General features: G+C 35.9%; 2 pseudogenes; both read right to left on the bottom strand.

The window, feature by feature from the left end:
- Positions 1-12925: 12925 nt before the first annotated feature.
- Positions 12926-13112, bottom strand: LOC125776975 (small nucleolar RNA U3; annotated as a pseudogene).
- Positions 13113-13124: 12 nt separating this feature from the next.
- LOC125776915 (small nucleolar RNA U3) lies at positions 13125-13254 on the bottom strand (annotated as a pseudogene).
- Between the last annotated feature and the right edge of the window lie 1153 nt (positions 13255-14407).

The following is a 14407-nucleotide window of genomic DNA, read 5'->3' as shown; positions in this document are numbered from 1 at the left end:
TTTTTATTTAACAATAATGTATTCAAAATATCTTTTTTCGCCCATTGCATGGCGTATTTTACGTTAATCAATTCTTCTTTTATTAATCTTATTCTATTTTGCAAATTAATAATTGTTTCATTTTCTACATCCGAATCTTTTCTTATATTATTAAAAAGTTTATTTACTATTTTAGTTACGTTATTTAATTTTTCGTTAAAGATGTCATTTATAATTACTTGTTTATTATTATTATTAATTTCATTTAGGTTACTGGATATTATTTCCAGATCTTCATGATCGGGGGATCCGGCGATTAATTTCCAAGCCGTTCCCAAAATATTTATTGATCTTCTAGATCTTTTTTCAACCGGTTTAATGGTTTCTAAGATTTGGAGGGATTGGGTTAGTTCGTGCTCTAGGATAGGATATAGGATAGTGTCTTTAGGTATGTCCGAGTAAACGAATTTATCAATGTCCGTCAGAAATTGTTCGTATTTGTTAAGGTCTATTACGTGTATTAGTCTAAAGGCTCCGTTCTGAATTTTTGCTAGTCCGTCATTTATTGTAACTAATTGTGCGTTCGAGTAGTCGTAGATGTCCGTTGTCGCAGTGGCATCGTAAATTAAAAGACATCTGAAAGAGAGAGGTTAATTTTGATTTTTAATATTACTTTTATGGACTATTTTTCCTGATTCTGTTAAAATTGTTGAATTTCTGTCTTCCTTTACTGTTTCTTTTTTAAATTTTGGAGAGATTTTCGTACCTAATCTTTTGTTTATTTTCACATAAATAATTTCTCCTGGGTGGTAAATTTTTATGGGATGTCGTTTTTTGTTATGATAAGAAAGGTCTTTTACTTGCTTGTTTTTTAATTCCGAGATATTTTCTTCCCTTGCTTTTTCGAATTTATTTGGATCCGTGGAGACTCTTCTACCGAAAAATACCTCTATTGGTTTCTTTTTCGTGGTTGAGTGAACTGTATAATTGTATTCGTATACGGAATTGTCAAGGAGTTCGGCGAATGAATTGAAATTTCGTTCTGCTTTTAAACAACGCATTATTTCCGTGAGTGTCGAGTGAAAACGCTCTATTTGACCATTAACGGAACTTGCATAAGGCGGTGTTTTAAAAATTTTTATGTTAAGTGTGTCTTCCAATAAAAATTTTATAGTTGCTGAGTTGAGGGATGTTTCATTGTCAAATACGACCGATTCAGGTACGCCAAATTGAAAGAGTAGTTCACGAAGAGGTTCTTTAACATGCTCTATTGCTCTCGATTTCAGTATTTTGGTTTGCGCATATTTCGAAAATTTGTCTATCGCTGTTAGGACTACATTTTTGCTTGTTATGTAGATATCGACATGTAAAATTTGTCCTGGATACTGGGGTATAGGCGTTTCACCTAATTCCGGTTTGCTAGGATAACGGTCGTACTTATTTTCTTTACATACTGAACACTGTTGAATTATTCTTTTTATTTTTTCGTCATTGATGGGAAGTAGAAATTTTCGAGAATTTGAATTTTATTTTCTCGACCGTTTCTATGTGCTCTTTTATGGGTTTTGATTATGATTTCTTCCTGTTCTTGTTCGTTTGTCACGTCCTGAACTTGGAGCTGTGTGAATCGGATTTTGTAATTGCTAAAGTGTATTGGGTATATTTCTTGAATTTTCCCCATGATGCGTTCATCTGTTTTTATACAGTTAACTACAGAGGGATTGAGGTATCTTTTGAGGTGGTTTATTAGTATTTCTGAATCGTATCCTGGTTCTTCTAAAATGTGTCTGTGGTACGTAGGGAATACTATTTTAAACTGGTAGGTTGAAGTCGTACCTATGTTTAAAAATAGTTGGTTTTTAAAAACGTTTATAGGAGTTTCTACATGGGAAATTAAATTGTCAGAAGAACTCTCGTCGCTGTGTTGGGTTATGGATAAGGAATTTATTGGTTCGGGTGGTGGCATTCTTGATAGAGCGTCGGCGACCACATTAGTTGTACCTGGTTTGTAGTGGAGTTCATGATTATATTCCTCTAGAATGGATTTCCAGCGTTTCATCTTCGCATTATTGTTTTTGTTGTTTGTGCCTGCGTTAAAGGCTGATGATCTGTAAATATCTTCACTTTGGCTGAGCCATAAAGGTAGTTTCTAAAATTGTTTAAGGCCCATATTATGGCCAGAAATTCCTTTTCATTTGTAGCGTATGATTCTTCTGTTTTATTGAGAGTTCTGGAAATGAAGGTAACAGGGTTTTTATCCTGTGAAAGGACTGCACCGATGGCATAATTTGAAGCATCGGTAGTCAAATGGAATTCCTTACTGAAGTCAGGGTATGAGAGTACAACATCATCGGACATAAGGGATTTTTTAATTTTGTTGAAGGCATCTTTTGCTTCTTCATCCAATTCAATATTTATTTTAGCGGATTTGTTTTTGGATATACGTCCCTCTTCCACTCTTAAGAGTAACGTTAAAGGTTTGGCCAACTTGGCGTAATCCTTTATAAAGCGGCGGTAATAGCCGGAAAGACCTAAAAATGAGCGGAGTTGCTTTATGGTTTCGGGGTAAGGTATCTTAGCTATCGCTTCCACCTTTGCAGGGTTCTTTGTTATTCCCTTTGATGAGATAATAAAACCTAATAATTCGACTGAATCCTTAAAAAAATGGCATTTGTCCACCTGTATCTTCATGTTGGCTTCTTCGAGCGTTTTAAAGATTTGTTGCAGATGGAGGGCGTGCTCCTGTTCGGAGTTGCTGAATACGACTATGTCGTCAATATACACGTAGCATATCTTGCTAATATGATGACGAAGGATGTCATCTAGAGCGCGTTGGAATATTGAAGGGGCATTTTTGAGTCCGAATGGTAATCTCGTAAATTCGTATTTACCATTATTTATTGAGAAGGCGGTCTTCTCAGTATCGGATTCCTTGAGTGGGATTTGGTGAAATCCGCTTTTTCAATCTAACACGGAAAATATTTATTGTGTCCAAGTTGAGACAGTACTTCGTTAATTTGGGGTATTGGGTAGCGATCTGCTACAGTAATTGCGTTAAGCTTGCGGTAATCGATTACGATTCTATACTGTTTATTGCCTTGGGAGTCGGGCTTTTTTGCTACAACCCAAACGGGTGAGTTATACGGTGACCTTGATGGCCGAATAATACCATCATCTAACATGTTCTTGATTTGAGATTTTACTTCGCCTTTTAACGCCATTGGATAGGGATAATATCTTGTATATACTGGGGTGTCCTTATTTGTTTTAATTTCGCCTATGACTTTTGTAGTATAAGTGAGTCTATCGTTAGGTTCTGCAAAGAGTTGTGAAAATTTTTCCACTAAGTTATTGATTTTGGTCTGTTGATTTGGTGTCATGTGATCCTTTTCGATATTAATTGCGTTTACTGACTTTGATACAAGCTGATCGATCTTTAATCTAGTATTACCTTTTATTACCATGAAATTTCCTTTGACAAGAATAACAGCTTCGAGATCTTTAAGACTGTCATTTCCAAGGATACCATGAAACGAGCGCAATGATGGAAGAAGGTAAAATTTCAATTTGCTGTCTGCGTTAAAAAGATTTATAAAAGTGTGTTCCTATATTTTAATGTCTCCTGCTATTGATTTGGCGAAGAAATTTGTTTCATTTTTAATAGGATTGGGCACGATAGAAGGTTGTATGTAATTTTTCGTTGATCCAGTATCTATTACAAATTTCACTATATTTCCACTCTTCAACCTGCATTGGAAGTAAGGCAGCGAAGAGTAATTCATCCTAAAAAATGTAAATCTGTAGTGTCAATATAGTTGTCGTCCTGTCTTTCCTCACCATAATAGTCAATGTCATTGTCTGTGTGTTGGTCAGTTGGCGTCTGAGGATATTCCTCTTGATTTGGGCTTTGCACGGGGTCTGAATTTATGTGGTAATTCCGCTGTATTTTGTTTGGTACTGGCGGGTTACCAGTCGGAGGTCTTTTGTTGGTCGGGTCAACGGGACGTGGTCTATTCATGTAATTGAAATTTCTGGTACGCTGCGATGGATCGACATCCATCGGCTCTGGTCGCGGTAAGGGTTTTTGTAAAGGTCGCGGTGGTGGATTATTCGGTTGTTGCGTATATGGGGTTAGCTGTTGCTGGTACTGATACTTCGGTTGTGGCGTTCTATAGGGCATGGTTGGATTCAACCTTGGCTGGGGAATGTATGCCAATTCTGGGTAGAATTCGCAGTTAACCCTTCTGGGGGGAAGGGGTGGACGAATGTCCTGGCCTCTTCTAGCTTGGGTATTGCTGTTTAAGGCGTAGAAGGAACGGTAGTTCTGATTCTCTAGTTTTAAACATAAATGGAGAGCCTGGGGAAGATCCGCTGGCTCCTTCATGCCAAGTAGTCTGGGTAAGTCTCTTCTTAACCCTCGAATGAAGGTATCAAGGGCTTTATCCCTATATACGGCTTCGGCGCCGGCTTCCATGCATCCTAATTTGTTAAGGATCAGAGAAAGGTGAGAGTACACTCGCTGGTAGAATTCCTGGATTGTGAGGTTACCCTGCACAAGTGAAGTCATTTGGTACTCCAGTGTACTCAAATCGCGCTTATCTGCGTAGTGAAGCGTCAGACATCTGGCGATGACCTTCCAGTCGAGCGGAGTATTATACGACTCCAAAGCAATGTCGGCATTACCTACAACCTTATTGCGAATGACATTGAGGATCCCATAATATTTGGGGGTTCCTCTTTGTGGTTCGTAGATCTGGAGGATCCGATCTACGCTCTTCTTCCAGGAGTTGAACTCTCCTGGGTTTCCCGAGAATTCCCGGAGACATCTCACTACGTCCGGTATCTTGTCTAATTCGCTAACGTTGTTTGCGAAGTTACAGTCAATTGAAATATCGGAAAAATCTGAGAAATTCGCATTTGGATTGAGGGCGGCTTGAACTAAGTTTCGCCCTTCTCGTTTAAAAATGTTATTTACAACCCCTGTTATTATATTCGTCAGTTGGTCCATGTTAAATGTGTTCGAGGTGGTAGGAGCCGGTTGAGGAGGGAGTGTGCTGAGCACGGGTGGTCGAACGAGGTTTGAAGGATTAGCCATATTTCTTAAATATGTTTAAAAGTTTGGCTTGAATTTTGACTGATCTTACGAATCTAATTTGTTTTATTTTTATTTATTTTAGTTACCCCTTCTAGGAAGGAGACCCCCTGGAGGGTCCCTTAGGATTCGCAGGATTAAGCAAATATTATATTTGACGTGTATTAAGTTATCGGCTGTACGAGCCCTTATTTATGAATAGGATTATTATTGTTTTATTACTCCTTCTGGGAAGGAGGGCTTTTCTATTCTGGAGGGTCCCTGGTGTTGGGAATCGCAGAATTAAGCTATATTTTATGGTTTGGTTTTAGTAAGTTATTGGCTGTACAAGCCTTTGTTTAGATATATACGTATTTATGTATATTAAAACTAGGATGTCTAAAACTAATAAGTTGTATATATTTAAGTTTAAGTTCTCTTTTTTTTAAACTGACCCTGGAATTTTTATACGCACGTAAACGTTCTTTTCCAATTTTTAATTTTTTTAAATTAATTTTCTTTCTTTAAATTTCACTTGTTACTTTCGTTTTACAATTCCAATTCAAATAATTTTTGATATAGTTTCGCTAAAAATATTTTTTCTTCCACTTTCAACAAAAGATTAACAAGCTTTTATTTAGTTTCACTTTTTTAATTCATTTTCAATATTCACTATTTTTGTTTTTTTTTAATTCACTTATCTTAATTATAACAGATGACTTACATTAGAATTCTTAAAATAATGGTGCGGCGGCTGATGACTAGCATCTCCTGTTTGTTTCTTACTGAAGGGCCCTTTCCTGCACACTTTTTGTCCTGGGGGGATGGTGATTTTGGTCACCGGGTTCTGGGGCCTAGTGTTGATGTTCCTTCGTCCTGGCGTTTGTTGCGACGTTATGGACCTGAAGTCCGTGGTGAGCCGGTTTCCTTATAGACTTTTATTTTTAAGTCCTTCTTGGTTCACGGTAAGGACTTTACCGTGTCCTTTTTTCCTGCACTTCACTCACGATTCACTACAACTAGGCCCCACGTTGGGCGCCACTTAACGATTTTCTTACTATTGGAAGGAAAAAAAATCGTTTTCGGTCTACACGACCTTCTCGTTACAATTTTATTCTATAACTGATTCTTACAATGTTCTTAATCTAAAAGCTTAACTAAATGCACCGGGCAAAACATAATTGAATTCCACGAATCCGCTAATTTAGGTGGCGCGTGTGCTGACAGTGCGTCTGGGATGTGCTGTGGGAAACATTGTGTAACCTGAGTTCCACATCCGCTCTACCCGCATTATTAAGTATTGCTGACGAATTAGTTTTATGATTTCGGCAATGTTAACATATGCCATGTTAACAAGTATATTTTCCTACGAAGAAACCACGAAAAGAGAATTAACCGACCGCAGGTAATTCTCTCAAGCTCACTCGTTTTTATGTATATATGTATATATATATTTTTATAAAGGGTGATTTTTTAAGAGCTTGATAACTTTTTTAAAAAAAAAAACGCATAAAATTTGCAAAATCTCATCGGTTCTTTATTTGAAACGTTAGATTGGTTCATGACATTTACTTTTTGAAGATAATTTCATTTAAATGTTGACCGCGGCTGCGTCTTAGGTGGTCCATTCGGAAAGTCCAATTTTGGGCAACTTTTTCGAGCATTTCGGCCGGAATAGCCCGAATTTCTTCGGAAATGTTGTCTTCCAAAGCTGGAATAGTTGCTGGCTTATTTCTGTAGACTTTAGACTTGACGTAGCCCCACAAAAAATAGTCTAAAGGCGTTAAATCGCATGATCTTGGTGGCCAACTTACGGGTCCATTTCTTGAGATGAATTGTTGTCCGAAGTTTTCCCTCAAAATGGCCATAGAATCGCGAGCTGTGTGGCATGTAGCGCCATCTTGTTGAAACCACATGTCAACCAAGTTCAGTTCTTCCATTTTTGGCAACAAAAAGTTTGTTAGCATCGAACGATAGCGATCGCCATTCACCGTAACGTTGCGTCCAACAGCATCTTTGAAAAAATACGGTCCAATGATTCCACCAGCGTACAAACCACACCAAACAGTGCATTTTTCGGGATGCATGGGCAGTTCTTGAACGGCTTCTGGTTGCTCTTCACCCCAAATGCGGCAATTTTGCTTATTTACGTAGCCATTCAACCAGAAATGAGCCTCACCATAAATCGGACGTAAAGCGCGAAACACATTTCGAACCGAACACTGATTTTGGTAATAAAATTCAATGATTTGCAAGCGTTGCTCGTTAGTAAGTCTATTCATGATGAAATGTCAAAGCATACTGAGCATCTTTCTCTTTGACACCATGTCTGAAATCCCACGTGATCTGTCAAATACTAATGCATGAAAATCCTAACTTCAAAAAAATCACCCGTTATTTGCGCCGCATATATGTACATGTGTGTGTATGTATATACATATGTTCGCCGTGTTAATAAGCCGCGAAGAGAGAATTTAATAATCTTTTAATTTGAGATATATGTATGTATGTATATGTATTTGAAAAATATTGATGTGAATATGATTAAGCATATGTATCAAGTTGAATGAATATGTAGAAATATATGTAACATATATGTAATACTTATTATTATACATATTATGTATGTATGTATTTTATCTCCAATTTTATTTGCGCATATGTTTTTTTCTTTTTCTTATGATTGCCGCAGCTTGTTATAACACACCGGTAAGCATTTACCGGCAATCAATAATCCGCTATATACGTTATCGAACTGCTTTGTTTGCGGTTTCTACCCGAAAATAAACCGGATACCGAAAACAGTTTGGTAACGGGTTTTGTTTGACCGCAATTTTGGTCAGACCGTAATTTAGAAAAAATATATTTTGTTTTTTGTTTTTTGAATTTTAAACATACATTTATGTATAAAAAGTATAAAAATACAGTACTGTTGGAAAACGATACCACTCACTTTTATTTCCGACAGGGGCTTTTTGGGGATAATACTTGTAAGTGTGTATGTGTGTATGTATTGCGTGTGCCTTTTTGTGATGGTTTGTGCCTGTTTTTCTCCTCCCCAAGTCCGTTTGCTGCTGGTGTTGTGGTTGTGCTCCAGATTCCAATTATGTCTCACTTTGGGCCTTTGTTGTTACGGCGCTGTGCTTGTTTGTAATAATGCTTGTTTACTTTTTTTTTTCGTTTGTGCACAACTTTGTCACCTCACTTTTCTCTCTTTTTTTTTTGTTTCACCATACATACATATATGTATGTATATTATATATGCGCATGTTTTTTATGTTTAGCACTTTTAGTCATCTCACTTTTATTTTGTAACACTTCACTTTGTACGTCTTGACAAATTTTGCACATATGTATATAAGAGTTTGTATATATGTAAATATGTATGTATAGTATAAGTTTTCAAGATCTGCTTTTGGCATTACCGGTAAAAAATTTTGTTTTTGTTTTTTGTGGAGGTTTTATCCTACCGGTACTTTTTTTATTTTATTATCCAACGGATCTGTTTCTCACTTTGTTGCCACCGGTGTTTAAAAAAATTTTGTTTTCACAGTTTTTTTTTTTGCGGTTTTTTTTTCGTTTGTCACTAACGGGCTTGTTTATGCGACTTTATGGCATCTCGCCCCGCCACACAACATGACATTCATCACACAACTCACACTCATCACACAACACAACATTCAGCACACAACCTACATCATCATACACGCAACCCCACGCAACAAACCAACCACACTACACACACACCATACGTTATTGTTTTCACCACCTAACCGATCAAAAAGGATTGGTTAGATCGGGGTGGACCACAATTCGCCCGCATCCGATACGCCCGCATCCGATACGCCCATACGTTTCGCCAACTCGTACATTTTCTTTGTGGTCAAAGTTGTGGTCCAAATTTGGAATTTTGGAAAACCGTTTCGGTCGCGCATATTGGTGTGAAACCACAGAAAATAACAGTGAACAAGTTCATAAAAATTTATCAAAACTCTGTAAAAAATTTGAATATTTATTTTTATATTTACATATATTACTCTAAGATTGAATTGTGCCCGCAAAAGGAATAATATAAAAAAGTGCTGAGTTCTTAGTTCCAAAAAAAAGTCTTTCATTAAAATAAAAAAAGGGATACATAACTAAAGGCAAAGTAAGTATACCCCGAAAAATATATAGCAAATAGCTCCAGCGAACAAATGGTCCTTCGAGCCGCTCAGAAAGGCACCTATGTATGAAAGATAAAAAACTACAAGTGAAAAAAAAAAATTATATAAAAATTAAATACAGAACGATACAATACATAAAGAAAAAACAAAAAAGTGAAGGAATTATTATAACTATATATTAAACGGGCGCGTTATAACACAAAAGAAAGGTCAATAACCTCAACTTTGCTTAATACATAAACGGGCGCGATATAATACAAATTAACTAATAAAATAAAACTAAAGTGAAGTGAAAATAAAACATAGAAACAACACATACTTGTACCTAGAGTGCAGTGCAGTGCTGAAATATCAAGTACATACATACATACAGTGACAAAAACACCAAACATACGGCAGAGCAAACAAAAAGACTTAGAGTGCAGTGCTGAAATATCAAGTACATATATACATACAGTGACAAAAACACCAAACATACGGCAGAGCAAACAAGGAGTACCAGCAACGTGGGAACAGACTACAAACTAAACACGGAAAACATCAAAGGGAAAATGAAAACCAAAAAGAGAAACGACCTAGAGACAACACATACATACATACATAAGTATTGCCCAAAAACCCTTGGCGGAGAAAAAAAGTGAGTCCTTTCCAATTTAATTTTTAATAAAAGTATTTATGCGCATATGTATGTTAAAATACAGTTTGAGCTGTAATACGACATACAGTTAATAAGTTAATAAGTATTATTACTTGCATGTTTTGGTGATACCCCTTGGGCGAACAAAGCACCAAGCAGGGTCGCCTATAATAAATAAGCAAATAAGCAAAGGCGAGCAAAAAAAAAAAAATGCAAATACATACATATGTACACATATAAGAAAAGCTACTAAATCGTATAAAATATACATAAATACATACATATGTGCATATACATACATACATACATATATATGGTACATGCATAAGTCAACTGTTTTAAGGAAAATTTTTTGAAAAACTGTTGTTAAATTACCTGTCTTCAAGCTTACTTCGTGTCTCTAAACACACTACAAAAAAAAATAAAAATTTTCAAAGCCAAGTATTATTACTTGCAAGTTCTGGTGATACCCCTTGTGCTAACAAAGCAACAAGCAGAATCGCTTTAACATATAAGCAAAGGCAGAGGAAAAAAAAACAACAACAATAACATAACAGTTGATATTTGTGTATGTACCAGAGGCCTGCACGATTAAGGTAGGCATCGTACGATTACTTTACTAAGTAACACTTCTGACGATTACCACGATGCGAAGGTAACATTGCGCATCGGCATCGCGGCATAGTGGCATCGTACGATTACTATCTGGTATCGTCAATGGCAAATGGAACGCTATAGTCTTACATGATGTTAATTCGTTGCTGGCTCGACAACGACTGAACGATAGAGCAGAGCCGCTAAAAATAATGCGCAATTTATTTACCAACGCATACAATCACACATTTGATATCTGCTAGCGTATGATTGTGTGCACGCGCTTGCTTAGTACACTGAGTGAAATCGTGCTATTTGGTTATTTTGTTATTAAAAATTTAGAAAAAAATAAAAAATTATGGTTTTTGATTAAAAAAGCAATTAAGAACAACAATAATTTTAAGTTAATTTTTTTTAACTTTCCATGATTTTTTCTATATCGACTTCAAGATCGTAAGTTTTGATTCTCATTAAGTCCTCTATATGCTTATTCGAAACTGAATTCCTGTATTTCGAGTGTATTTTTGACGCTGGCAGAATTAGCGTCATAGCGTACATGCTTCGACTGCATTTGCTTGCCTATACTCCGAGTATAGGCATGAAAAATTTTGAGCGGCTCTGCGATAGAGCGTAAGCGTACGTGTGAAGTTAGTTTCCACAATTGTTCTAAGAAATGCCGACCACTGGTAACATGTTAGTAATCGGCGATGCCCGCGATGCCGATACCCTCGATGCCGATGCCCACGATGCCAAAGTACCGTTACGTAGCGTGTACTCGCCGCATCGGCATCGCCGCTTGCTAACATGTTACTTTTTTAATTACTCGTGCAGGACTCTGGTATGTACATATGTATATCGCGATCCAACTATTTCTCGTTATCTCTCTCACGTTGTCTCTCTGACTTAATATAACGTACCAATAAAAAGGTTACAAATACAAACATATCTACATACAAGTAATAATATATAAAAAATATTTATTACTCCGGTCAGCGAACTTTAAAAGAAGGAAAAAAAAGCGGAACAAAACGGAATCGAAATGCATGTACACGGAGGATATCCATATCAACATTGAAACGTTGAAAAATTAAAATTAACTAACAGACATATTTATGTATGCGCATCTTTATCGAGTATTTATCGCAATTTCTTTTTCGCGTGCTTTTTGAGCAAACGTATGCAATTAACAAAACATTTGCATACGTACTCATACATATATTTAATATTGACATATTTAAGAATATATAAAAAAATGTATACTTGTTTTCCGTGCATTTCGTTATATTGCATATACATACATACGTATTACATACATACTTATGTACATATATGACAATTGTGCGATAAGGGAAACAAGAGAACAGAAACATTAAGCATAACTATATGCATATAAATTTACATACATACATACGTATATTTTTGCGTCATTTTTATTTTCCTTCCTTTTGCGTTCTTATCTCAAAAGATAGACGTACTAAGGAATACAAATTAATCGCAAGTATATCGCAGATACGTTTAAATAATACAAGGTAAAAAAAGAATAATAATAATAATAAGAAGAATTATAATTGTATACAAACATTTTTTTTGATTTTGACAATTTAAATACGTGTTCGTAAATTTATATTATATCATTTAATAATACTTTTAATAACAAAAGTTTCAAATATATTTTTCTTTTCATTTACACATTTGCCCATATTACCAATTTCTTTTTATTTGCATTTCAAAGCTCAAAGCTTACAATTTAATTTTATAAATGCAATCGGAAAAATCAAAAGAGGTTAAACCAAGAACACCTCAATTATTAGCAATTCCGAAAATGGCTGATGATGACAAATCACAAAGCACACCCGCAGAAGCTACACGCTCAAAGCAGGGTGGCAAACAAAAAAAAAAAAAGGTGCGTGGAGTCCCTACGCGCGGAAGAAGTTATACTTCTTAGCGGTGTTCAGAAATGCATAACATTTTCTATGAAAGAAAACTTAAATTCGCATTTTATAATTTTATTATGCACATTTTATAAAGCAAAGTCTAAATGAAGGAATTTTAATTCGGAAAGAAGTTCTGTCTCTTCGTTGCGGAAGGGAATATGCAGCGTAACCATATATCTTTCGTAATCCATCAATACGTGTTGAAAGCCCAGCAGTTATCGGTGAATTGACGATCGTTGATTCATCAGTAGTTATAGATGCTCCCGCAGAGATTGATGAAACAGCAGACGTTGAATCTTTTTACGCGCTCTCTGATATTCCTCAGCTGTTTTCCTCTTCCTCGGTTGGCTGCCAGCTATCATTTCCAATTTCTCCTTTTCCCGCTCTGCTTTCGCAATAAATTTATCACAGCAATATACATACATATACATAATATGTATAAACATATACATAATATTGCTGTGATCCCTTAGAAGTATAGTCTTAACTTCTTAACGGCCAACGCAGAGTATTTTCAACCAAAAGAAATTTATTCATTAAAATCACCACTCAGAAGTCGTTTTATCCCTTGTAAGCGAGCGATTTTCGAAGAAACATTTCTAATATGCCAAAAGACAAAATTAGAAATGAATTTAATTTAATGAATTTAAATCTCACGCTCCCAGATAAAACGATATACCTCGTCCTCGTGGGTCGATTTCCAAAAGCACAGAAATGATTCTGTGAATTTATTCATTAAAATCGTCACTCAGAAGTCGTTTTATCCCTTGTAAGCGAGCGATTTTCTTAAATCTCACGCTCCCAGATAAAACGATATACCTCGTCCTCGGGGGTCGATTTCAAAAACCACAGAAATGATTCTGTGTGATTCTGAAAGGCCAACGCAGAGTATTTCAATTAAAAGTCACACAAAATAGTTGAGAATTCGCAGAACAAACGAAAAGAAAAAGAAGTATAACTTCAATAATGCACAAGCATACAAACATATTTATGCGCACACATATGAATATGTCACCGACCAAAAATTGAAACATTGTTCTACGAAAACAAAAACAACAACAGCATAAGCATGGCAACGTTGTCTTGTTGGTAGAAAAGCCGAGCTGTGCCGAAAGAAACGAACAAACGATCGCCGATTGTCACCGCTTCGCTTGCTGCTCGCACATCTTCGCAGACAAGGTTGCGTTACATTCATATGGATGGAGCGAGGTTGCGCAACCTTGCGTTACATTTATATGGAAGGTTGCGCAACCAGAATCTATCGCAACCTTTTCCGGCGTCGTATAAGAAGTATAACTTCAAAGAGGTGCGTGGAGTCCCTACGCGCGGAAGAAGTTATACTTCTTAGCGGTGTTCAGAATGCATAACATTTTCTATGAAAGAAAACTTAAATTCGCATTTTATAATTTTATTATGCACATTTTATAAAGCAAAGTCTAAATGAAGGAATTTTAATCCGGAAAGAAGTTCTGTCTCTTCGTTGCGGAAGGGAATATGCAGCGTTACCATATATGTATCTTTTGTAATCCATCAACACGCGTTGAAAGCCCAGCAGTTATCGGTGAATTGACGATCGTTGATTCATCATTTCCAATTTCTCCTTTTCCCGCTCTGCTTTCTTTCGTGCTCGGTATTCACGATAATATTGTACTGTTTTCCCTCCTTTTAAAACACGGGCTACAATCTCAACAGAATTTATTTTTAATTTTTTGCTTACTAATAGAAATTAAATTTATCACAGCAATATTATGTATATGTATATACATATTATGTATATGTATATACATATTATGTATATGTATATACATATTATGTGTATGTATATTGCTGTGATAAATTTATTTTCTATTAGTAAGAAAAAAAAAATATTTATTAGTATAGTATACGATGTTAAAAAGCAAAAAATTAAAAAAAAAATTAAAAATAAATTCTGTTGAGATTCGAACCAGTGTTCACATCGTGACATTCTAGGCGCTTACCACCAACACCACCATTGACACTTAGGTTGCGATGACTTAAGTATGAT

This window comes from Bactrocera dorsalis, chromosome 2 (assembly GCF_023373825.1).
Source record: "Bactrocera dorsalis isolate Fly_Bdor chromosome 2, ASM2337382v1, whole genome shotgun sequence".
In the NCBI taxonomy this organism is placed as follows: Eukaryota; Metazoa; Arthropoda; class Insecta; order Diptera; family Tephritidae; genus Bactrocera; species Bactrocera dorsalis.
Note: the sequence above shows the minus strand (reverse complement) of the source record. Positions and strands in the feature narration are given on the sequence as shown.